Raw genomic sequence first — 26,061 nt, forward strand, 5'->3', positions numbered from 1 at the left:
ATTTCTTCCTTAGTTGGACAGCTGCTAAAAATAACCATGCTAAATTAATGGCTTATATTCGCATTAAACTGTTAAGCTTGCATTGGTCACTCCAACGGGGCATGCCAAAAGTGCTGCTTGTTGCACATTTGAAGCTTACATCCTCCAGGTTTCTTTTTGGTAGTTGAAGTTGGATTGCTAATCCTGATTGTGCAAGCATTTGTTTTCTCTTAGTGCAGGGTCAGCTACAATCCAGGAGAGGTAGAAAGGAGTCCATGTCCGAGATGAATAGCCTCCCTGAGGGCTTCAACCGTGGACTTCTGGGTTATTTCTGGAGGACATTTGGTGAGCAGAACCTGTCCCAGGGCTGAGACAGGTGAAGGCAGCATGTCAAGGCTATTTTTACAGACAACCTCCCCTCCTGAGCACTCTGAGCAGCTCTTACTGCACAGCCAGAAGAGGAAGTGAAGCCATGATGCTGCTAACCCCTTTAAAGGTGTTATTTTAATGACTCTGACAGGTGGGTATATCAGCCTGTGTTTATTTCTCTGCTATCTGAGGTCCAATGTTAAAAGAAAACAAAGGAAAATGCATAGGAGCCCCAGCTCTGTGCTCAGACAGCTCCTGGGCTCAGTTTAATGCCTGGTGCCAATTAAAGCTCAGTGGTTAAATACTCGGTGGGGAGTATGTCAGGGTGTGTGCATGTGTGCCTTTCAATTTAGGAAGATAAAAATGAAAAATGTGTGTCAAAGCAAGAGTTAGGCCCTGACTAGGCTGAGGACATGTGCATGAACCATCAGCTGTGTATGCTGTGAAGGATCTTTGAAGGTAAAGTCATGGTGGAAATCAAAGCAGCCTGAAAACAAAAGCGGTGGGGAAGTTGCCATAAAGCACCTTAAAGCAGTGCCTTTGTTTTAGACATGCTGCCTCCTACAAATTAGACAGAAGAGAAGCAATGCACTCTGCAAATGTGAGATGCTACTGATTTTCTTAGAACGAGAGGAATGGTACCAACACCTATTTAAATGTTGCAGAGCTTTAACACTCTGAGTTGATACATTTTTGCTTTTGCTTTAATCTGCTTCTTTCTTCCACCTTTTTTCTTTACTGCTTTTTTGTTGTTTCAGACTTGTCTTGTGGAGCTCTCCTTGCACGTGTTTTTAGCAGTCCTAAAATCATCAGACTTGTGGGAAAGGCAAACAAGGAGCAAGGATTCACCATTTCTCACCATCCAAGAGCTGTGACTGAAGCAGCCAAGGAAAGTTGGGGTTTTCTGCATTACACATGACAAAGTGCAAGTCACTGTCATGGTATGTTATAATCTCAAAATACACTCAGGTTGAAAAAGAGCTGATAGAGTTGTAACACTGCTCCAATATGTGAATCCTCCTGTGTGCATCTGCTGTGGACTCTCCCATGTGTCTGCCCTGCTTGATGACACCAAACCCTGTGGACACAGAAGGATTATAATAATTGTTTCTGGAAGGTGATTTGAACTGGAGACTGCAAGCTCAGTTACCTTCTGAGCTCACTTTCAACATACTTTTATGGAGAAAGGACCTCTCCCCAGCTGGCCCTGCATTTGTCTACTATTCAGTCTGGTAGGTTTTCTTTTCAGACCTTCTCCCCTTCTTTCCTGAAAGAGAATAAACCCCACCAAAACAAACGAAAAAATTAAATCTGTTAAGGAACAGAACATAGAAATCATCAATGAGGAGCTGTGTTCTGCCCTCTTTTCCCCTCCCCAGGGATGATGTCTGAGGTCTGAAATGGCTCACCAAGCAACCAGGTGAGCAGTAGAGGAAGTGATGAAATTAGAGGAGAGTAGGGTCAGCCCTTTTGGTGGCAGAACTCATCTAACACAACAATTAAGCCCATCTCACCTCCAGCAAGGGCAAAATTCACTGCGTAATGCCTGTGAAGTGGAACTTCCTTTTTAAACTTGACTGGTGATTTTCCAGTACATCTCCAGGTAATTTTAGTTTTAAGGAAGATTTACAGAAGATCTGAACTGAAGATCTTTCAGTTCACAGTGGTTTGCAAGCAAGCTATTTGGCTTGCACACTCTTACTTTTTGCAGCTCCAGGATAGTGTGGGTGAACTCTGCAGAGCCAGAATGACTGACCACAGCACAGTGGGCCCGTAGTTGGTTTGTTTGAAAACTCTTCCACACCAGTTCCTTGTCTCCACAAGGCATGAATCTCTAAATCTGTTCTAAAATTAAAACCAAGCAGGAAATCTCTGCTGCTTGCCACTAAGGCCCCATTTGTAATCAGCACATCTATTGTAGAGCAAATGTTCTGTGCTGCAGGACAGGCTGCAGGGCAGACAATCACAGCAGCAACTCAGCCACTGCAGAAACTCTGGGGGCATTGCAGATTTGGGGAGAGTTGTCAGAAATTCCAACAGCTTGTTTACTTGTGACTTCTTCTCATACTCACTGTTGAGCCTAAAATTCCACTGCAGAAAGCAGACTTTTGGTAGCATTTGGCCTTTTCCTTGCAGTGGGTGGAAGTGAGGAGATTTGTGGATTAATGCTCAGGGGGATAGAGGCAGAGTGAGATGTATCTTGCCCTTGAAGATCTTTGTTATTACATTTTAAAGAAAATTTTATCTGAATTTTACATGATGTGGGAGTTTGGCACAGAGATCCAGCTTTATCTACCTGATCCATGCTCATTCCTAATCACCAAACATGATATCAAAAACTCAGTTTCATTTTGTAGGATGTCATACCAAGACTGGGGAATTTTCTACAAAACTGCTTTTTTCTCCAATGTCACCAGTGGTATAAAACTTAGACAGTTGGGAGAGGATTTCTCTCACACTGAGGTGAGTCAGAAATAAAATCCATTTAAATTCCATCCATAATGCACATTTTTGTATTACTTTTGTTACAATTCCAGTGTCAGCCAAGACCCAAGCTGTCTTGGCACACTATAGTACCAGTAGTACAAATTTCTGGGTCATCCTGTTCTTTCTGCACCATTTGGAAACTGCAGATGCAAGTGCCTAGGAGACATGAGATGTTTTCCTGGTGTCTTTCCACAGATTATAGCAGAAGCCATCACTACAACTTAAGGTAAAAATCTATGTTTTAAATGGCTAAAATCATGAAGAAACAAATCCCTTTCTAGGGGATGTGAAGCCTTGACAGAACTGACTGCTCTGGACTGTGATATAATGATCCATATTTCTGTGGAGGAGGTTTCTGTGCCTTGAGTGGAGATGAGCCATCTTCATGGATCAGTTACTTAATCCTATTAATATAAATTGAGAATTTTTGTTGTGATGGCACCAATCTTATTCCAGCTGGCATTAAAAGCTGTCACTCTGGTGGGCAGACAAGTCAAGTTAGGAATAGCTACAGGAATTGATTTACCTCTCATGTAAGGCAAAACTATATGTCACAACAGAGGATCACACAGAAATACTCCTGAATTCCCTCCCTCCCTCTCAGCCTGGGCAGAATGTTCAGCCAGAGTGTCTATTCCATGCTGCCACCCAAGCCTCAGGCTCTAAAGCCAACTCCAGCATCTCCCCCTAGTACTTCCCTGTGCTGAGTTCCTTCAGAGCACAGGCAGGTTGGAAGAAGAAGGCTGCAGATAGGAAATCCTCATCCTCAGTCAGTGATTTCATTCCAGCAGCATCAGATTAAGGATCTGACCCAGTTCTGCCCTACTATCAGTACCCAAGGCTGACACTATACTGATTTCTTCCAGACTTTCTTTCAAAGTTTGTCCTTGCAGGATTTTTAGTCTGTTGTTGCTGGTAAGAAACAATCTTTTTTTAATGGACTGTAAAGACATAAAACAGTCTAAGCTCATATGACTCGTTAATTAAAGTCACAGTCAACAAGCGTAAAATTGGACACAGCCACCCAAAAATGGTGAGTGTGCCAGCCTGTGCAATTCAACTTGCATTCTAAATCTCATCTATTAATAGCCAGCTTGTTTACAAAAAACAGACCAGTAGAGCAGTTTATAACTTTAATAAAAAATTACAGGAACTTTTTTTTTAAACTTTTTCTTACTTTTTTCTTAGCAAGTTACTCTAGGAGCACCTCAAAGCTGACATTATTAGCTTGCCTGAAACCTGCTGAAAACCACCCACAGTACCTGACTCTGGGGTATTTTTTTTAATGGTGTTTCCTGGAAGAAAACACCCATTTAGTCCAAGTCCAGAGCATTGTTGGTTATGAAGTTTGGCATACAGAGGAAGTGTTCCGGGAGTAAATAGACATTGGCTAAGAGTGTCCCATGGGCAGCATCCTCCTTGTCCTCCAGCCACAATGTGGAATTAGAGGTTCCTTGGCTTTTGCATGTGGAATTAAAACTTGGTTGCAAGAGAATTCTCTTTGAGTGTTAACTTTGCATAATGGAATCTTGTTTTCTGGAGGATATATTTGTATCTGCTATAAACAATGCTGCTTTCTGAAAAGACAAAAAATAGCATTACTACTCCAAAGTGGAAAATGACATTATTATTCGCAGTGGAAAATGTCATTGCTGTGCTGATAGCTGTTGACAGGTCCTTGTCGTGGTTGTGTGCTGTGATGTGCTAATTATTCTGAAGTTCAATAAGATGGCATTTTGTGTTTTCATTTCAACTGTAAAACCACAGTATTTGTGACATGTTGACAAGTGCGTGTTTAATTGCTCTGTGGATATCTTCCAAGCTCATGTGTTTCCAGCTTACTTTGGGAAGAAAGGTGTGTAATTAGCTCTCAGGCTGCAGGGTAGGTTGCTCATTACTGTGTTTTCATTTCCTGTGCAGCGATAAATCCAGAATGGTGACAAATGTAAAAACCCACCTTTGATGCTGAATGCTGCCTCAACTGGAATGCAAAGGTGGAGAGCCCTGGCTGATTTTGCAAATAAGGATCATGATCCATGCATGGCAAGAGCTTCTTTTCTTTCTCAACTTCTCTCTGCCTCACTTCCCTTCACAGCTCTAGAACCTAAAGGAAATGATCCAAATGAGTCAGACATTAAAAATGTCACCACATATCTTGGGGACAGGCTTTGGCATTCACATTGCTCCAGATTATACCTGTTATCTTTCTTGCTTTTTCCTTTGGGACTGTGTTGTTTTGTGTCCTCAGTGTCAGGGCCATGAGAAAAAAGCTAAACATTAGAACTGCTCCAGTCCAGCTCAAAGGAAATTAATTGGGCTGTAATTGGGCTCCAAGTAAATGAACTGGGCTTACAGATGTAACTGGAAATAGAGTCGAGTTGTCTCCAAGTGCAAGGTTGCATTTCCCAGAACTCAAGGGGTTCTGGGTCTAAACACCACAGCTGTTGACTCTTCAGGTGCAAAATGCACATCCGTAATTAGATTATAAATTTAGTCCCCTGTAGGTGATCAGGACAGATGTTTTCTCCATGGTAGATGAGCTCCTGGTCTGCAGCCTGGATTCAGTGACTCTGGAACTGCCTTGTGGTCCTGTCTCTTATGGACCTGCCCATGGTCAGGAGGCAATTGACAGAAAACTGAATCAAGATGAAAGTTATTTACAGTTTTCACTGGTGATGAAAGTTGCCATGTCAGATCCCAGCGAGGAGAACTTTGAATAAACCTGTTAACCAGGATGAGATTTAGGAGAAAAAGGCATGAATATTACTAACCTTTCTTCCCTTGCAAGGATGATCTTCAGTTGCTCCTCATACCTGGAAGAAGATGGTGATGGTCTTTGGGTGCACATATGCATTAGGTTTGCATTAATCAGGTTTTACTACAGGCAATTGTACAGAAATTCTGATTGTAGTACTTGGTTTTGTTTTGGTTTGGGTTTTTCTTTTTTTCAAATACATACACAAATATCTTTCCTCAGTTAGAAAATAGTGTAAGTTAAGTTAATTGTTTGTTTGCTGCTTGGTTAGCAGATCCCCTACCCAGATCCAGGAGTATTTGGGCTCAAAGACACATGAGAGCAGCCTGAAAGTTACCACTGTGCAACCTGGTTTGGTTTTGTCCTTTCAGAAACTGTCTAGATTGGAAGCATCTTTGTCTCTTGCAAAGTGATTCATATTGTTGATAACCTACATGACGGGGAGAAATGATGAGCAGGTGGTAAATATTCTTGTGGCATTTCCTACTTGACATGGAAGAACCAAGCAGGTGGTTGGAACTCATGGAACTTCCTTCTGCTCTCCTTCCCTTGCTGTCATCCCCTCCTGGCTTGGCTTGGGGCTCTCTGTGTTCCACCTGCCTGTCCCTCACCTTAGGACATCATTGTGCTCCATCAAAAGCAGAGTTTAAACATATCTCGAAATATTTGAAAGGGAGACTGATTGGCTATGGCTGTGTGAAGGTGGCTGCAGAAACTTGCCTTGTATTTCTTGTGTGGTGCACAGTGATAGAGCACCAACAATTTAATGGTAATTTTAATGTTGAAGTGCAGTCCTGCCTCATTAATTCTTGCTATATTTAGAATTCAGAATAGCCAAATTGTTTGAAGGATCAGTCAATCAAGCTGTTCTCTTCTCCCTGTTCCCCTTTAACCTTATAATTCCATGCCTTCCCTTAGCTAAACCTCTTATGCTCCAAGCAAGCTGGGAAGCAAAGCAGGGGCTCAACTGAAAGGGACAAACTTTGAGCCTAAATTTCAGTGTGCTTTCCCTGTAACTTGAGCTGGGGGAGGAAAGGATCTGCTATTCGAGTTACAAGCTTATGCAACACCTCAATAAGCTTGCCAGGATCCTCCAGCAAAGAATGTGCAGCCATGTTTTAATATTTATAGCCTATATAAAAGTACAGGGGAAATTATTTAATTAGAAACACAGAAGAGGAGAAATAGGACATATTTCTCCTGTTCCTTTCTTTGCTTGGGCAAGGACCAGCCACTGTGGTGTGAGAGAGAGATCCTCATCTGCGCCTTCTGCTTTTCTTTTGAAATGACCATAAAGTTATTCTGCTCTTCTGCCTTCTAATGCCATTTCTTTAAAAATTTATTTTCTCCTCACAACACTAAGTCAAGTGGTTTTGATAGGCAGCCTCTTACTCTGGTACTTGAGGGAAAATGCATCCATTTGTTTTAATACACTGATGTACTGGCAGCGATCACATTATGGATATACAAGCTATTCCCTGCATTGTGACAATTTTTGAGTATAATAGCTAGTGAAATGAGTGTCTTGCAGTAGTATTAAGAAACATGAAAATAATTACCACTGCAACTGCCACAACTCTCATGAGGCACGTTCAGTTTAATGTTTTTAGCTTGTTTGAAACTATTTTACAGACTTACTTCCCTATATTGTTCATTTGCCTGTACTTATTAGGCAAACAAGACAGCAACTCTTGCTCTCTGCACACAAGAATGACATTTCCCTTCTCTCCAGGTTGATGGAAGGGAGCCAGTCCAGGAGCTGTGAACTTTTGCATATCTTAATTTCACATTAATTTCTATACCTATAAGCCTGCAGATATCCAGTGTTGCTCTTCTGAAGCAGCACAGTGCACAGAAACAGACACGAAGAGATGCCCAAATTTCCATGCACACACACAGGCAAATGAGAAGAAAATATTGCTGCTGTGTCAGAGCACTCAGGGGGAGCTGCTGCACTCTGGAGATGGTGGGACAACAGGAATAGATAAATGGAAGTTTGTGTAGCTACAGCTTGTGCTTTACCTGTTCTGCATATGAATGGAAAGCTTGAGTCCCTGCATTTACCATTTTGGCACTCTTCCTGCATTTAAATATTGCTTTGTCGAGCCTTTCAGCTTTCTAAAATACAGCAACTGCTCTTCTCCAAATGGCTGAGGAATCCAGGGCAGAAATGCCTCTCACAACCCGTTTTTGTGTCAGTGTTTGAGGCTGCGCTGGCACAAGCACTGATAAATATTTGCTCTTCCAGGAGCAGACTGAGTGGTTATGGTCATTCCCCTGTCCTGGCTGGAGTGTTTAAGGAGGAGTCAGTGAAGGAGAAGTCAATCTGGCATTTCTGGTTACAGCCTGACTTGGCCACCTTTGTGTTGTGAGGATTCAGCAGCCCAGGGATGCAGTGGATGCTCCCCAGCCCCAAAAACCATCCAATGTGCAAGCCGGCTCTCTCAAAAAACTGAAGGTACACACATTGCCAATATTCTAAATTGATTGTGGGTTTTATTGAAAGGGAAATATAACCTATACAGTTAGTCCTTGGCTTATGTATAGTTCAATGGAGATATTTCTGATGTTCCAAATCTGGCATATTTGCATTATATTCTTCCCCATAAATAATTGTTCTGTAGAAGCTCAGGGTAGTTACAGATGTATCCTCACAAGATTTACAGTGTTTCCCTACAGAGGGTTAGGAGACCTCACATATTTGTAGTAAAAGCTGTAATATTTTCCTTCCTCGTAAATATTTAAATTGTTTGCTTAATGGATGCATCAGCTTACTTTTATCTATATTCTGTTAACTCAGGCTTAACGAGAAAGGTCCTCATTGACTGAGGTCTGGAAAACAACATTTACTATGCAAAGTAATTTGAAGTCCATCCTTGCTTTATCAAGAAGCATGTTCAAACTGCTTAAGGGGTCTGGGAGATAACCCAGCTGTATCACCCCATGCAAATATTGAAGCAGAAAGGTAAACTCAGTAGTGGTTATGGTTTGTAGGCAGCTGTAAAATTGAGAGTTTGCAGCTGGATCCTTCTCTCCTAAGTCCTTGCAATACAGCCTGAAATGCTTTCTTCAGAAAAATTGCCAGTGGCAAAGCCCAGTCATAGCTGCAGTTGAGACTGTGGAATAATGGGAGGTGCCTAGAAAAAGTTATTGAGACCCAGAGTTCTCAGCTGTGAAATCCAAGCATGGTCAGTACTTGGGTGAAAGAAATGCAGTTAAGCATGAGCCTAAACATGGGCTTTGTCTGAGGGTCATCCAGCTGTTGTCAGTGAACCAACACCAGAGAGTTTTTACAGTAGCTGCATTAACTAGGAGCTGGCTGTTGCAATGTCACTTTTTCCAGTCCCATTTTTCAGTAAAAATCTCAGCTGCACTTATACTAGAAAGGCAATGTAACATGTTTGGTAGTGATACGAGGCCTGATTTTAATTTATTTTTTCAGCTTTCATAACTTCTTTAGTCAAAAATGAAACAAAGATGTGATTATTAGGATACAAGATTCTGTTCATAGAAGTAATTTGTTTCTCTACACACAACAAATAGCAGGTATGTGAGGATGAGCCAGCCCAGAGCTCAATCAGGGGATATAGTTACAAAGACACTGGGTTTTGGCTCAGATTTCTGAAAAGGTTCAAACCTTTCTTTCTTTCTGAGGGGGTTCAAACCAAGTGATAATGGTTTTATCAATCAGGTTAAAACATGGGTTATTGTTAATGAAGGTAGCTGGGGTCCTTTCAGCCACACCAGGACCTGATGTACCTAGTCAGAATTACTGACACAAAAACTTGTACTTCAGGTAAGGATTCAAATCCTCTCGCTCAGGCATCTAAAAATGTGCTTCTAATCAAAGTCAGCCATCAAGCTCCCTTCTGCAGTTGATGCAAAGAGAGAAAGGATGATACAGACACCAGCAAAGGACGATTCTTCCCACTTTCCTTAAACAGATATCTTAAAAGGGACTGGTGGATGAGGTGCCTTCCCTTGTTCTGCTGATGCAGCTATAGGCAGCTTGGAATCTGAGCCAAATACAGGCTGAGTTTGATAGAAAGCTCAGCTCTAGCACTGAGCAATCTTTGGGCTGTCTGTCTCAGGCTGAGCACTGCCCAGGCTCTCGAGGCAGATGACACTTGTGCTGATCTTGTACAAAGTCACTGTTGCTCAGTATTGCACACTGAGTGCCTCGAGCATCACCTCAGAAGGAGCTGCCCCATCAGGGAGGGTCAGTGGCACATCCATGTCTGCATATTCAACCTCATCCAGGATGCTCAGAAGTGACAGTGAGGAAGATCATGTACCTGTCCCTGGTGCAGGACCTGGGGAGCTAGCTTGTGTCTTTTGTTTTCTCTTGGTTTTTATTTACTTTATTCTCATCTTCCCACCCTGCACACTTGACTGATGTTGAATACAGCCCATCCCTTGGGGATTGTAACTTCCATTTTCAGCAGGGAAATGGTCCTGCAATCATAAAAAATTGATGGCTGTCTGAAGCAGCAGTTAATCTTGCTTGAGAACTGCATCATTAACCTACAGCACAACGTACACATTACAGACACATTTATAAATGGGAGAGAGTGTCGAATTCAGTTTCTAATTTCCTTCTTGTGGAGGCTCATAAAACTCACAGGGAAAACACAGCCTCTGACATGTTGCCATGGCAGACCTCTACTCTTCTGCAGCTCCTTTCAGAAGAAGGATTGCTCTCCGTGCTCATGTCAGTGGAGTAGGACAGAAGAGAAACCTTTTTGCTGGTTTTTTTTCCAGGTGGGTGACTTTGGTATCTCTGAAGTGATGCCAGACATGGTGAGAAATGTACCATCACCACAGGCAGCAGCCCAGAGCTGGGTGCAGGCAGCCTGTGAGGCTCAGGGCTGTGAAGAGCTGGCAACTGAGGCATGGAATGCCCAGCATGGTGAGCTTGGATCACCAGATATCTTGAGTGGACCTGGACACCCAGGAAAATACTGTTTCTCATCCTCCCAAGTTTCTGAGATGCTAATCAGCTGGAATGTTGAATGTCCTGCCTGACCCTCTCAGGCCTCACAGAAGGCATTTGCCAACTCTACCATCTCAGTGAAATAACTTTGTGAGTTACACCCACGATGTGACCTGAAACACACAGGTCACCTCTTGTCCTGCCCTCTTAATATGTCCACTCACTACAGTAATCCTGCACAGGGATATACAGAAGGACCAGGTGCTCTGTGCAAGTCAGGAAGGTCTGCTCCACGTGGTTTTCCCAGCTCAAGACAGATCTATTTACCCATGATTGTAATTGTCATCCCTGTCTTGATGCCTCACTTCTTCACCTGTGAGAAAAGAGCCACAGTTTTTCTGCTGTTCATCTTTTTGTTCAGGTTAAACAAATGTTATCGTTTTTACTTTATGTAGACCTTATGTTAAGCTGACAAAAAATGAACTTAGACTAATTTGCTGTAGTCAATAATGCAGACCTGCTTTCTGTTATAAACTGGAAAACTTCTGTCAGGAGTTTTGAGTTGGGGCTTTTTATGAGCAACAGATAAACAAGATTTTTTCAGCGTATTTCAAGTGGATTACATCAGCTTTTAGAGAAAATCACTATTTCACACATCCAAGTTCTTAGGTGTGTTCAGTCCATTTCAGTAATTCAGTGGCTGAGACATGGCTAAATATGTTTAGCTATGAATTCTCTCTGAGATGACTCTATATTTTTGAAAGGGACCAGAAGGTCACAGCTAGCAATCTGGTTCTTGGTTACTTCTAAATGAAATGGAGTTAGAGTTGCTCAAGAGGAATCTTGCAACTCAGAGATAAAAGTGGAAAATATTCCAGTCTGTGGAAAAGATGGGTTTTGTTACAGCTGGGTACCTTAAGCAGTACAATTTGTTTTATTCTGCCTGTTTTTCAGAGACAATGCCATTGGCTGGAACTGTGAAGAGTGAAAGGAGTAGCTGAAAGCTTACTGTCAACAAACATCTTGTTAATCTGTGTGCATGCAGCATTTCCATATCACCTCAGAGATGTTTCCTGGCAAGATGCAATCTGCTTGCTGTTCTCCTGATTTGAAAACGATGGCAACAGCACTCCACTTGTGCTGTGGCCTTACATGCTTTTAAAACTCATAGGTGAGTGGACAAAAAAAAAAAAAAATGTTTCCAGGGGCTGTTGAGAGCTTGTAATTGAATGTCTTATTTCTCAAGCATACTTCTAAAATTTCCATCCCTCCTTGTACACTCACTATGGAAATTAATTTGGTACAGAAAGGTTATTCTTGGCAAAACAGAGATTTGTCTTTGGGACATTTCATAGTGCAACCAGTCACTAAAACCAGACTTTGCTGTCCCAGCAGCATATCTGTAAACAACTGGCAGTGAATAGAGATCTTAGAAATATCCCTCTTCCTAGTTTTTATTTTTTGTTTAGAAAACAAACAAACTGGAAAGATTTCTTTGCTCAGGAAAGGAGAGGACTGAAAGTTCTAGTGACTGCTGAGCTTAGCACCAGTGGGCAACTCATGAATTACATTCAGTTCTACTAATGCCCTGTGTACCTGATGTACAGAAGCCTGCTACTCAGCTGGCCACTCCTAAGCTGTAGGATAAATGTATTTTCCTTACATTCCCAGCTTGCCCTCTTTAATCACTGACATGTGTGTCTTAAGGGACTTACATGTTAAAGAATCCTGCAAGGCTGTGCCTGCCAGCAAACAGAAGGGAGGACATTCTGAACCCCAGATTTAGCCACGAGTCCTCACAAGCTCTGAGTGTTGCATTCAGGGTTTGGCTGAATTCAATTTGTTAGTCATGGAGGTCATGGGACATTTCCCCTTTGAAGAAAACTGATTACAGTTCTATATAAGCATCAGAAATGCACTCAGACCCTCACAGGTGAATGTCAGAGCTGTGCTGGGAAGGCACGTGGACCTTCACATGAGCAAAAGGAAAGACCCTGAGTGCTGTGGGTTTTCCCCCATTCATCTCTTCTTTCCAAGCAGCTGAGGACATCTGAAACTGGGCTTAACTCCTGCATTTAACAGGCTTTGTGCTCTACATCTGTGTCAGTTGTTATCAGAGATTGACATCCCAAGGAAACTCAGAGGTTCTTGTCCTCTAGCAGCTTCTGTTGCCCTGAGGTTTACTCTGTCACCAGCACAGCTTATCATCTCCACAGGGATTGGTCTAACGTTTTTGGGCTCACTGTTTCCCTCTGCACCCATTCTCCACATCCTAAATATCACAAGGAGATTAATTCCTCTTTCATGTTGACATAGATCCTGCCATCTTTCAGCAGCAGTACAAAATCTCCACAGTCCAATCTTGCTAGAAGCCCTGTCCTGGTCAGATCTATGATAAATGGCAAGTTAGAGGGTCCTGACTGTCCAGCCTGGATATTCTCCCCAGAGAGTGAATAAATTTGCTCTTGGCAAGAGGGGCTTCTGTGTTGCAGACAAATATCTGCTAGAAACGAAACTGGGGCCAGGCCAAAAATAACTGCTGGAGGTTTAAGAGAGGATGTCAGGATTTTGCCCTATGAACCTTAACAAGAAAAAAAATACTCTTATTTTGCCCTAGATGGAAGCTTATTTTTCCTGTTACAAATTAAATAACAATGACAGAATTCTGACCTTTCCCACTCCAAAATCTAATCCCAAAGAAGCAGAGCTACTGGAAATCTAATTTTGCCTTCAAGGCTGATTAATTATTTGATCATGCAAGTGTTGGCCAGCCAAACAGTTTACCTTCCTTGCATGGCTGCTGTTCCAGTAAAGAATGTCGCCTCAGAGAATAGTCAGTTTAGAGTTTAAACTGAGGAGCTGTAGAGAATTTCACACATTAAAACTGGATTCACTCCCACACCTGTTTATTTAGCAAAAGTAGGCCATCACTACTGGCCACACCACATACATGCATTTATTTCTGTCCCAGGAGCTGTGCTCAGACATCTGGAAATACTTGCCCCTGAATGATAGTGAGGCACTGGGATACACCATCCAGGAAGACGGTATTATCTTCAGTGCTGGAAAAGTCTTTAAGAAACATCTAGAAAGCTGTCAGTCAAGCATGGCATATACCAAGTTCATCCCTGCAAGGATCAGATCCTTTCTGGCTCTCCATTTGTGAATTCTATGTACAAAAAAATCCTAGAGCAGTGTGGGCATGCTGACTGTGGCATGAGCATTTGTGTTGAAGCCTCTCTGCATATAAAAAACTCTCCAACTTTTCAGAATAACCCTCTTTGTAACTTGTCACATCCCTCTCAATGGCATTTCTCCATTTCTGCTGAGACAAGGGCTCATCTGTAGTTCTCAGCAGAAGTAGTCTATGTTATAAATGCCTCCTTTCTCCCTGCCAACAGGTAAAGGTGGGAACAGCAAACTGGTTAAGAAAGGCATTTTGTTCGAAGTGTGTTTCTCAGTGTGACAACGTGGTTTGGAGAATATTCCTTTTATGAAGAGAGCTTTCTCTCAAAGGGGAGTATCTGCCAGAGGGAATAAAATACTCTGGTGTGGACTTCTCCCACACTCCTTTCTGTGTCCAGAAGCTCCTCTTCGTGTGGCTTCCCCTGGGCTGCTGCCCAGCTCCATGCCCTGTTTTGGGGCAATAACTCTGTTCTTTATTTCCATCTCCATGGCCCTGTTTTGGGGCAATAACCTCATTCTTCATCTCCATCTCCGTGCCCTGTTTTGAGGCAATAGCCCCTGTTTTTATGTCCAGCTCCTGGCCCTGTTTTGGGGCAATAACCCCGTTTTTCATCTCCATCTCCGTGCCCTGTTTTGGGGCAGTAATCCCGTTTTTATGTTCATCTCCTTGGCCCTGTTTTGGGGCAATAGCCCCGGTTTTTATGTTCATCTCCTTGGCCCTGTTTTGGGGCAATAGCCCCGGTTTTCATGTCCAGCTCCGTGCCCTGTTTTGGGGCAATAGCCCCGGTTTTTATGTCCAGCTCCGAGCCCTGTTTTGGGGCAATAACCCCATTTTTATGTCCCCGAGGCCATGCTGTGCCCTCCAGCACCGCCAGGTGGCGCCGCGGCCCCAGCGCTCCCGGCTCCGGGAATGATTTGCTTTTTGGGTTTTTTAAAATACTATTGAACTGCCTATGCAAGAAGGTGCTAGGGAAAAAAAATTTTAAAAAGACAGTTAATACCTTTTCTTTATACTGAATTATAGGTTTATTAATTTTATCTAAACACATGTGCTTTCTTTTGGTGCTAGAAAAATCTTAACTTCCATGTAATCTTAGGAACTGTTGCAGTGTTTCACAAAGAGCTATATTTTAACATATACAAAAATAATTATACCTTAATTTTTGGGGAAGGTGGTTAGTTGGCTTTTATTTTCTATCACACTAGCAAGCACAAAGGATGTGTTTCTCCAAATTTTCACTGACATCTTCTTTGTATGCATCACATCAATGCATGTTTGTGACATGTTGTCTTTTTCACCCTTGTTACTGGTGACAAAAAGGACATTGCCATAAACTTAACCACACTATTGAATATTTGTGCAGGCCACGTGTCACTGTCTCTGTGCCCCTCTACACCTCCAAGGACAGGAAATGCTGCTGTCCCCTTTGGGGCTTGGCAGTGGGAGCAACTTGGGATTGACTCACCTCCCACTTCTCAGGGCATCAAAATTCAGTTTTGTCTGTGCCTTGATCTGTTCCTGTTTCGCCATCATAACAAAGAAAGAGGAAATTGTAGTTTAGCAAAAGGCCACCCAGTTAGCTGGAATCCTGGGCCTCCCTACTGGGAGCATGGAGGGGAATTCCAGTCCCAGCAGATGAAGCTCTATGTAGGCTAGAGGGGAAAAAAATAACTTAATTTTCAGGCCTGTGTCCCTATTTTCTATTCCTAAGAGACCTAAGGGACTCTGTTTTTCATTGTGGTTTTCATTATATGTAGGACTGGCCCTGGGATCTCACAAAAATCCCGTGCCTTAAGGCTATAAAAACACCAGCTCTCTATCCTCGGTGGGAATCTCTGCAGTAAGATGGATTTTGCAGCTGAAGTTCATCACTGAGTGGCATTCAGAACTCCCCACACCCAGCTTGTGAATGTCTATCTGCTCGAGGGTAGAAGACAGAAGCTGCTCACTTGGTCATGAAGGGTGAAATAAAGGGGCAACACAGGTCTCCTTACCTTCTCCAGATCTACCACAGCATCCTCCCAGGCTGCAGGAGCATTGCTGCCCTTCAGCTCTCCCTCTCCTCTCTGGTGGGGGAGAAGGGCAATCCCTTCTGTCCCAGGGTGCTTTCATGAGGGAAATGCTGGCTGCAGCAGCTGCTGCTCTGGGAGCTGCTGTGGCTGCTTGCCCTAGGCTGGGCAGGCTGCCTTGGTGTCAGGAATGTGCTGAGATGGTCCCTTGTGAGGAATCCAGGACTAAAGCTGTCTGGAGTGTTGTGTGCATCAATCTGTGGATGGCATTCAGGAGAAAAAAGGGGATTAACCAGTCATACACAGTGTCCAGAAATGCTGGGCTAAGCGCCAGTTTCTTAATCACCATCTTTTACCTAGAACTGTTACCTAATCATCACCTTTTACCTAGAACGGTTACCTAATCATTATCTTTTACCTACAACTGTTACCTAATAATTATCTTTTACCTGGAACTCTGCATCCATTACTGCCCCATGGTCACCTGCACACTGCAAACCCACTGGGACAGGTGCTGCTTTTTCATTCAGGGTGCGTCTGGTACAAGATTCTGGGGTGGCCTTTCTTACTGATTGGAGATCTGTAATGAATCATGGCTAATTAACAATGATGGGCACCAATTACAAAAGCAGAGGGTGCAGAACACCGCCAGATAACATGTTGGAGAGTAAGAGAGACAGACCACAAAGGACTTTTAAGCTGCTACTGGTGGTGGGTGATACTGAAACAGTGCAAGGAGGGAGGTGACTGCTCCTGTAGGAGAAACAGATATGGTTAACACAAGCAAGATCATTGGGATGGAAACATTGAAATTCTGAATTCTGGCTTGCTCTCCCACTTTTAGTCAGACCAGAAGTCTTCCCTCCTTCCTGAAACAATTGCCCTTTGTAGCAATACCCATTTTATCTGTACTTTGGGGGTAAAGCAGCTGAGGCACAGAAGATGAAGCACTGGCCCTACACAGCATCTGAGTAGATGTAGAAGAAGAACAGAAGCCTGCAGGTGACAGTGCTAGAAATACCACTCTACTTTTCTTCTCTGGGGGAGAAAATACAGTACCTGGAGGGCATGATGGTAACACATCACTCTGTGTGAAGAATAGTGCTGGTCCAGGGTTGAAGGTCCTCCCAGTGTGTACTGAACATAAATAATTTGCCTGCGAGTCAAGTAGAGAAACAAAGAACTGCACCAGCTCACCTTTGAAAAATTGCCTTTATTAGACCAGTCTTGCTAAAATTGCTGGGAGTAACAGATTCTAAAATTGAGCTACTGAATTAGTCTCAAATGGAAACTGTGACAGCCAGCCTTAAAGTGGAGAAAATTGGATTTAAGAATTGCACCTTGGGCATAGCAGGATGTCTAGGAAGTTGCTGTGCTGTAGCTGATGAACTCATATGGAGCATGGATTTCATGCTGGTGAATGGCAATGTAGTAAATGTTCTACAGAAACATTACAAACCCAGGCTGGCGAAAATCCCTTTAAAGAGGTGACCCAGGTGGGAAAACGCTTTGTAGACAAGTAATCTGCTGTGAGCAAACTGCAGCCCTGGAGGATTACAGTCACTCTCACAGCCCTGTGTGGTTTGTTCCCAGCTCAGGAGGAAGGAGGAAGGAAATGGCCTTTGAAACAGTGGTGAGAGTGGAATGGGAAGGACTTTTGCATAATTTCAGCTGTGCAGCAGCATTTCCAGGGTCAGGTCTGGGTGATAAGGGCTCTTGAAGGAATGCATCTCTGGTAAATCAGGAATGATTTATGGCAATGATAACAGCTATGCCCTTAGAGTGTGGCAGGTTCTGGCTCCAGGGGGACAGACAAGGAAAAGGTGAAGGTAGGTGGAGACAGTTTTGAAAGGGGCTGAATACTTAAGTTAGGTCTGAAAGGTTTTCTGGAGAAGACAGTAAGGCTTATTAAGGTCCTTCTAATATCAGCTTGCTTCATTCCCTCAAAGGGAAAAAATCCATTACCAGTACCCAACTCACAAATGATGGTTTCCAGTCTTGAAGAACCCACTTCTGTAAGTATTTTACATGGAAGAAGAATCTCTTTGAGAAATACTTGAGAGCACCTTTGCCTGTTGGGATGCAAAGGGGTGTAAGCATTCATAGTATTAGCACCTAAAAGGCATTAAGGCAAAACTCCATAACAAACCAAAACCAAATAAACCCTCCCCATATCCATTCTACAAAACAGGATGTTTTTCCACTGGATTTTCCCACTGATATGCTCTATAAAGAAATGCAGCAGTTTTGTGGTATTAAACTAAAGGTTGTTGCAGGTTTCTCAGAGACCCATACTGCAGCTCTCTATCTGCCTACAAGTTTCTGTATTAATATCAGGATCTCTTCTAGAATGCAGTAGTCATTCTTAGCAGTAGCTATCAGGATATTCCTCAAAATAATCAAATGAGCTCAGCTTGGTGGGTTTTTTTAATTCTGGAATAAAAATTCATCATTTCAGCATTTTGTAGTTACTCTGTGTTAAAGAGTTTACATTCATTGGCAAGTGCTGAGCAGAATCCTGGGTTAGCTGACAGTTTTAGTGAAGATTTTCTCTGCACCTTGGGTGATTTAACTTAATCCATCTCCCTGTCTCAGCTCCTTATCAGCAAGATGGAGGTGATAACACCACCCAGTAGGGGTGACATGGGGATAGAGGTAATCAGGAGATTGTGCAGGCATTAGTGTACTAACAACCACAAAATACCTGAGATTTCTTATCTAAATATGAAGGTTAATTGCACTCTTGAGAGGTAGCTCGCTTGCATTCCTTTTAGCTGACAAAAGGGAGCTTCAGCCAGTTCCAGACCACTCATCAAGGATGCAGTTGTACATTATTGGGCTCCTTTTCAGCTGCAAAACCATTTCCATGGACACAGCACGTGGGGATGGAATGCTCTCCGAATCGCCAAGGGTCAGATTTCCAACAGAGCCACACACTCTAAATGGAGATTTGACATTTTCTAAGGGGTTCATCTCCCATTGAGAACAAGAAGAGACTCTGGGAGCTTAAGCGCTTTTGTAAGAAAAATCTGGCCTCTGTGCAGGAGCTGAGCTTTCTTAAGACTGAGAAAAAATGGATGAAGGGTGTGTGAAATCAAACCATAAATGAGCTCGGAGCAGCAGTGCCCTGTGACCTGGCTGGCAAATGGAATAGCGTGAGTGTAATGTGCACACGGATGGTGAGAGAGAGAATTATCACAGAACTGATGAGGCACCTGGATCAGAGTTTCAAAAGGTTAATACTCTTGTCAGAAGACAGAAGTTGGTCTCTACTGGCAGCAATAGCTCTTCAAAGCTCCTCTGACTATTTGTTTTACCAAAGCTTTATGCATCAGTATTGTGCTTTTTAGCCACACATGTGGCCTTGAAGTCTTAATCCTGTTCTGACTAGGGTCAAATTCAAAGGCTTTTCCCTGCCCCATACCATTAAGCTTCTGATATGACTTTTATTGCGAGGCAGTGAGGCATTGTACTGATTCCTGGGTATAAAAATGCACAGCTACATTCTCCTATTGTGAGAGGCATCCTGCTCTGTTCACACACACTGGACACCCTGCAGAAGTTTTTTACTTTTGGTTGGATTGAAGAGCTTTGAAAGGATCCAAATGATGAGGTTTTTTTCCCCTGCTTTTTTGCTCCTGTTCTGAAGCAGTCTGTCACAGATGTGTTGGACCAGCAGCACACATCCAAGTGCAGATGTATTTCCTTTGTAGCACCCTTGCCTTGGAGCTCTGCATGCTAGAAAAGGACAGATCCAACTCCCTTCTTCTGGATGGCCTTCTGCAGAGGGAGCCAGCCTGGACCAGTTGGAATGAGTGTGGTGTATTATGCCTTCTATCAGACAATGGGTGCCTGGATCTGTTTCTGTAGGAATTCTGTAGGTTTTGCATGGACTTTGCCCTCAGTTTCTCTCAGTTCTGCATGGATCCTCGCTCCAGACGCTGCTGAGTTTTAAGGCTATGTAGTTTTCAGGGGAATGTTTGCCATTCCCTGTGCTGTCAGGCTTCCTTCCAGCTCTGTGTCTTGCCCTGAAATTCTGACATTCTGGGCTGTATGGAGGAGTGTGAACCATGAATCTGTTCCAAGGTTAATGGTAGGTGACCTCCCAAACACCTTCCTTGAGGGGATGAATTTTGTTCAACAGTGCTGATGGCTGTCCCTTTTATGTGGTGAACACCTTAGCATCAGCCACAGAGTCCCTTTTCTCCTCACATCTTACACCTGTGTGCAACTCCACCCTGCACTGTGCTCCTCAGTGTCCATTTCACAGGCAATGCCAGGGATCAGAAACCAAGCTGTGGAGAGAAGCTGCATTCTCTCTGTGCTGCAGGCAATCCAGCAGCATCTGAGGGCACTGGAACTGTGGGTTCACTTCTTGCTCTCTGAGGTCAGCATGGTGGGTTTTCTTAATTCTGGAATACAAATTCATAATTTTGGCATTTTGTAGTTACTCTGTGTTAAAGAGTTTACATCCATTGGCAAGTGCTGAGCAGAATCCTGGGTTAGCTGGCAGTTTTAGTGAAGATCTTCACCAAAATCAGGTACCAGCCAGGTATCAGCTCCAGGTATAACCCTTGCTTGGGGCTGGCAGATCCAGCTCAATGTGCTTTTGGGGATTCTGTCTTCACTTCTCTCCCTTTGTAGCTGACAGGCTTTAAACTGAAATGGGTGACATTAAACTGACACTTATTTGCCTTCTGTCTAGGGTAACTGGTAGATGAATATTTTGGTTGAGAATGTATTTTATGCTAAATACAATATTTTGCAAGACTTGAAAATATAGAAGGGTTTAAATGTTTTGCTTCCCAGGTTTTATGTGCAATAAAATGATGACTGGTATCAAATAGGTGTAATTTAATTTTTATGTGACTGTTTCTCCCTCTCCAATTCTCAAATAAAATGCTCAGCACCTTTTTAAAAGCCCACCTGCACTAAGAGGCTGCTTTTTGTTGGCCTCCTGAGCACCAGTTTTAATTTGCTAACAGGAAAATATCTTTTGAAGGAGGATTATACAAGCTAAGAGATGTTTTTAGAACAGGAGAGAGAAAGCAAAATTGCAGGCAGTGAACTCCTGGAAACAGACTGAAGCATAGGATAAATAAGTGCAGCCTTAATCATGCATCCTCTTCTGCAATGTGTGTCCAAACTGTTTAAATTCTGCCCATTTTGTTGCTGCACAGGGAGGTCCTTCAGCCAGACCATCCTGCTGCTAGGAAGATTCCTCTGTGGAGTTAAAACATTGAATTCCTTGCACAGATTTTCTCCTGAGAAGCTTCTGGCGTTCAGCTGTGGCAGCACTGTGTTACTTGTAAGTCACCTGTTTTTCTAACGTGAAGATTTGCTGAATTGAGTGTATTTCTTTGCTCTTTGAACAGTAAAACCCTGGAAGCCATCTTCTTTATTCTCATAGGATATATACCCACACAACTCTTACCAAAACAAATATGGTTTCAAATAGTTAAGGATTGCTGAACTGAGCTTCTAGTGTACTGCAAATAAAAAAAACAAACAAACCCACAAAAAACCCCCTTCCTTACTTTTTTGTTGCTGTTTAAATGGCTCAAGAATACCATCTGCTTCTGAAACAGCTCATGTATTTCTGCTTCTGGAACAGCTCATGTATTTTTGGATTTGGTTACAAACTGACCACAGCATTGCAAACAGCACTCATCTGTGGAGATATCTGTTTTTATACACAGCAGGAGACTGGCAAGAGAGATGAGTCTAATCAGTGCTTTAGAAGTCAGACAGGAATGGTATGACTCCAACTGGCACAGCCATGTGCTTGTAATTTCACTTCACTACCACTTAATTTGCATAAAATAGGGAAAATTTTAAATGGATGTTACCGCAATGGGAACATCCAGTGAATCCCTTGTTTCTGGCAAAAGAATCTAAGTCCATCTGAGGTGACTTCACTTTAGCCTTCTGTGATTCACATGGGATGTAGAATTACAGCATTTGTTCTTGAGCAGAATTATGGATGAGGCCCAAGACTACCTGACAGCTCAGTTATTTCTTCCTGATGCATTTCATTAATAGCCCCTGCACCTCTCACCTCTATGAAATTGGCAGCTATGAGGTGCCTGTAAGAGGCTAATTGCCTCCAGAGTCAATTGTCCTGGAGCCAATTGTTAATCTCCTGGTGTTAATTGCCAAAAGCAGGGGAAATCGGAGCAGGCAGGGGGCACAGGAGCTGCGTGCATCTTAGAGCCATGCAGCAAAATGCAGGTGTTGAGCTCTGCTCCATGGCACCACGGCAGAACTCAGTGAGTTGGAAACTTAATAAGGCACTGGCTGAGTGGAAATCATGCATTTTTGCTGCATTTTTCATTCACCACCTTCAGATTGCTGCTCTATAAGGGAGCTATAAAGCAGGTGAGGTGGAATCTGGGCCCTGAGGAGGTCAAATAAAAAGTACCAAGGATGTGACTGGGGTGCCTCTGCTACCTGAATTTGAGATAACAGTAGCAGTGATGTGATAGGTTGGGAAAGAAAAAGAATGGAAGTCGTATAGTTTAGTTCTCTGTTTTGCTATGGCTTTTCAATTTGATATTTCCAGGGAGAACAGTGAATTTAATCCTAGAGCTGAATGAATCTCTGAAACTCTTCTAGTAAGTTCAGTTGAGTTGATCCCATCTCCATAAATAAATGTCTATAGTGTGTTTGACTTGTGCTTTTTTATCTGGTTTTCTCACATTAAATAATAGAGCACCTTCCTGAACAAGAGAGAAAACTTACTTTGTGGATAAGCTAGGATGCATAAACAACTATAAAGTTATGCAGACTGCAGTGTGAGTCAAAAATCTAAGCAAGATATGTTTGATAAGATGCCTATTATACACATGATCTGTTGAAAAAAAACCTGCTCAGCTCTTTTTTCAGTCTGTCAGACTGGTGACTTCTGAGCATCCCAGTTTACAGCTTCTGTCTAGACTATGGTTTGACCTTTTGTTCCTGGTGTCAGATGGTGACTTTCAAGAGCTCAAGTCTGCTGCCGTTGGGCAGTGATGGAGTTGTGTATTCTGCTAACCTGAGCAGCTGGAACATCTGTTGGGGGAATAAAACCATCAGTTGTTTGTCTGGATGTTTGAGTGATCAGAGACTTTGGCTGTGGGGCTTTGTCAGATAAATGCTTTATCTCTCAGTTTACAGTATAATTCTTCTAAATAAGTACAGATTAGTTTAGATCCTTTTAGATTTTTTTAATCCTTTTATTTTTTTCACCTGCACCTGGAGGAGAAGAAAGCAGAAATCTTCTGTGGCTACTGTGTATTTTGCAAATTAGTAACAACAATTATTAAGTTAGCTTACAAATTCCAGTCTAGAAACTGCCTGTGTAACTCAAGGGACTGAGAAACATTTGGAAAAAAAAAACCCTGAAGATTTTTTGGATGCTGGTGAGACAAGTGGGAAAATTTAATTAAAAAAAAGAAAAAGAAGGAGGTAATATTACCCCACTGATAGTGTTATGGTTAGAGAGCAGCATAACAGTAACAGATTTGAAGAGCACCTCTGTTTTGAGTTGGTTTTCATGTTGACTGCAAGCTGCACTTTGAACACACCAGGTAGATATGCTGAAGAGCCACCTACAAAGCTCTACCCTTCAGCATAGTTCTTTCTCTGTCATATACTGCACTAAGGTGTATAGGAGCTGTGAAGGGGAGAGGAAATCAGCTTTGTGACCTAGTTTTATACACAAATTAGAAGACCTAATTTGAGGCACAATCATTTCATCAGGTGTGTGTCGCAACTTAAGCTGGCAGGATGATTGGGTCCCTCGAGAGAGAATTTAGTTTTGATTTATTTTTCCCTGCCCTAACTGCAAAGCTACTTGATATTTGCTTAAATACCTGTGGATTTGGCACCTGCAGCTAGCATTGTGACAGAGAGAGGTGGTTACAAAAATTAACATAAATGTATAAATAAAGTAATGAAAAGAACAACTGCAAAGACAAAGCTAAAGGCAGGGATTGCCACTGAAGGAGGACTTCAGGAGCACTCTCTGGCTTTGGTGCTGGAAGAAACCTGACGTTGGCCTTCAAAGGGAGGAGCTCTGCAGGGAAGCAGCCTGAAGAACACCAGAAGCACTGCTGCTGCTGCTGAGAGCTTCTGGAGGAAGGGATGGTGTGGTTCTCCAGCCTCCAGCCTGGGATTTGTGCCAGGGGCACAGAACGCTACTGTTCGGTTCTGTAAAGCCTCAAATCGCATTTCAGTAAAAGTTGTGTTAATGTGTATCCAAGCTGTGCACACACTGCTGAAATCCACTTCTCTAAAGTGCTTTCTGGTCATGGTTTATATTCTCCTTAGAATGAATCACAGATGTTTTGTTGTTTGGGGCTTTTTTCCCCCTAATCCCATCAGTTACATGGTGGGCGAACACGCAGTGGTTTGAACTAGGTCTGTTTAATTTTTTACTTCACAAACTGGTGGTAATACAGGAAAGGGAGGGGAATAAAGGTTTACAGTCCAAACACACAAAGGATGATCATATCTACTTCCTCAGTGTATTGGACTTATGTGTCCAGGTTTTAGTGGGGTGAGGACTGTGAGAAGAGACCAGGGGTTGACCCCATGTCAGATACAGCTGGCTCTAAAATAGACCCAAAGCTGAGCCCCTGCATGAAGCTGGTGCCACCTCGATGGAAATGTGTTTAAGAAAGGGTAAAACATGCTGTGTAGCAGTTGGGAGAGAGAGGAATGAGGGAAAAAAAAAAAAACCTAGCAGAAGAACAGCCCTGCAGGCACGAAGGTCAATGAAAAAGGAGAGGGAGGAGGTGCTCCAAGCACTGGAGCAGAGGTTACCTGCAGCCAGGAGAAGGCTGGGGCGAGGCAGGTTGTCCCTGCAGCTCATGGAGGATCACATCAGGGCAGATATCCACCCTGCAGCCTGTTCCAGACCCATTCTGAAGCGGGAGAACAGTGTGGGGAGAAAGGACAGGCAGGGAGGAACTGTTATATGGACTGACCACTAACCCCGTTCCTCATCCCTCTGTGCTGCTTGGGGGAGAGGGAGGTAGAAGAGTCAGGAGATTGAGCTGGGAGAAATGGGATTTGGGGCAAATGTGAGGTGATTTTTTTTTGTATTTTTGTTGGGGTTTGGGGTTTTTGTTTGTTTGGTTTTGTGGTTTTTTGTTTTGGTTTTTAGCTCTGGCTTTGTTTCTCACCAAGCTAGCCTATTTCTAATAGGCTATAAATGAAATAAACCTTAGTCTTGTTTGCTTCTTATACTAATTGGGAACTGATTTCCACGTTTTCATCTCAGCTCAGGGCCTTTTCCACCTTGCTTTCCTCCCCTGTTCTGCTGAGGAGGGGGAATAACTGCAGCTGGGTGGAGCTCTGGCAGCTGGCAGGTGAACTCACCCTGTGGCCACAAGAAAGCTGATTTCATAAATGACAAACACAAAGGTAATAAAAGTCTCTAGTCTTGGTGAGAATGAACAGTTAGCACCATGCAGAGACACAAACTTTCCTGACAACACAGTGGGCTCTCCATCCTGCACTGGTTGATGTCCTCTGAGAAAATCTCACTGTCCCCAGTAATGCCACAGGCTGGCTCAGTTGTATGGCACCATTTGCAGAAAGGGCATTCTGTCAGAAATAGTAGATCAGTTTGCTTTTCAATAGCTTGAGTTTGAAGTTCTGTGATTCAAATGGCATCTCTACCAGTAGTTGGTATTGATGAAGGGATTTCAAGTTGTTTTTGTGTCATTGGAAAAGGATGGTTTGCAGTCTCATTGACAGAAAACTTCTTTCTTAAGGTTAGCTGTAGGTTTTTAGGGGAAAAAAGTGTGCCTTTTGCGATGCATTTGCAACGTTATTTGATTTTGAGACCAGTGAAAATGGAACTAATGCAGATTTGAAAGTCATGAGTCATAAACTTCTGCAGTCCAAACTATGCATATGCATTCTCTGTTTGTTTTATTTAAATACTGACTACAAGAGAATAATGAGGCACCACAGAGCCTCCAGAAAACAGTTCTGTTTTGTGGTGGGGGCTTTTTTATGATGAATCACATGGAGCAAATGGTCGTTCTTCTTCCTGTGCAGGGCTGGACAGACAGCTTAATGGTATTTGTTCCTCATCAGCCTCTGACAGATGTTATAGAATCAATATGGATATGTTATCCTAGCTCATCTCCAGGAAGAGATAAGCTGTGATAGAATTATGGCTCATGTTTCATAAATCAGATCTGAAACCATACGAGAATGGATCAAGAAAATGTACTGTAGCTGCTGCTGTTGCTCTGGAAGACATTGTTAACTTTCTGTTCTGAAGAAAGGGGACATAAATATCCCTTTTTGCCTTCTAAACTGCAAAAGGAAGACCTATCCAATTACC

General features: G+C 42.9%; 1 long non-coding RNA gene across 2 annotated transcripts; it reads left to right on the forward strand.

The window, feature by feature from the left end:
* The first annotated feature begins 622 nt into the window (after positions 1-622).
* On the forward strand, positions 623-21,231 carry LOC146442854 (uncharacterized). 2 transcript variants are annotated; one of them, XR_014849476.1, is made up of 3 exons: positions 623-1,580; positions 11,478-11,694; positions 20,900-21,231. It is a non-coding gene; the product is annotated as an uncharacterized LOC146442854 (long non-coding RNA). The 2 variants fall into 2 exon arrangements; XR_014849475.1 differs by lacking the exon at positions 623-1,580 and adding an exon at positions 7,852-8,048.
* The last annotated feature ends 4,830 nt before the right edge of the window (positions 21,232-26,061 follow it).

The sequence above is a fragment of the Lichenostomus cassidix genome, chromosome 1Ab, assembly GCF_008360975.1.
Source record: "Lichenostomus cassidix isolate B80296 chromosome 1Ab, HeHo_3.0, whole genome shotgun sequence".
Lineage (NCBI taxonomy): Eukaryota > Metazoa > Chordata > Aves > Passeriformes > Meliphagidae > Lichenostomus > Lichenostomus cassidix.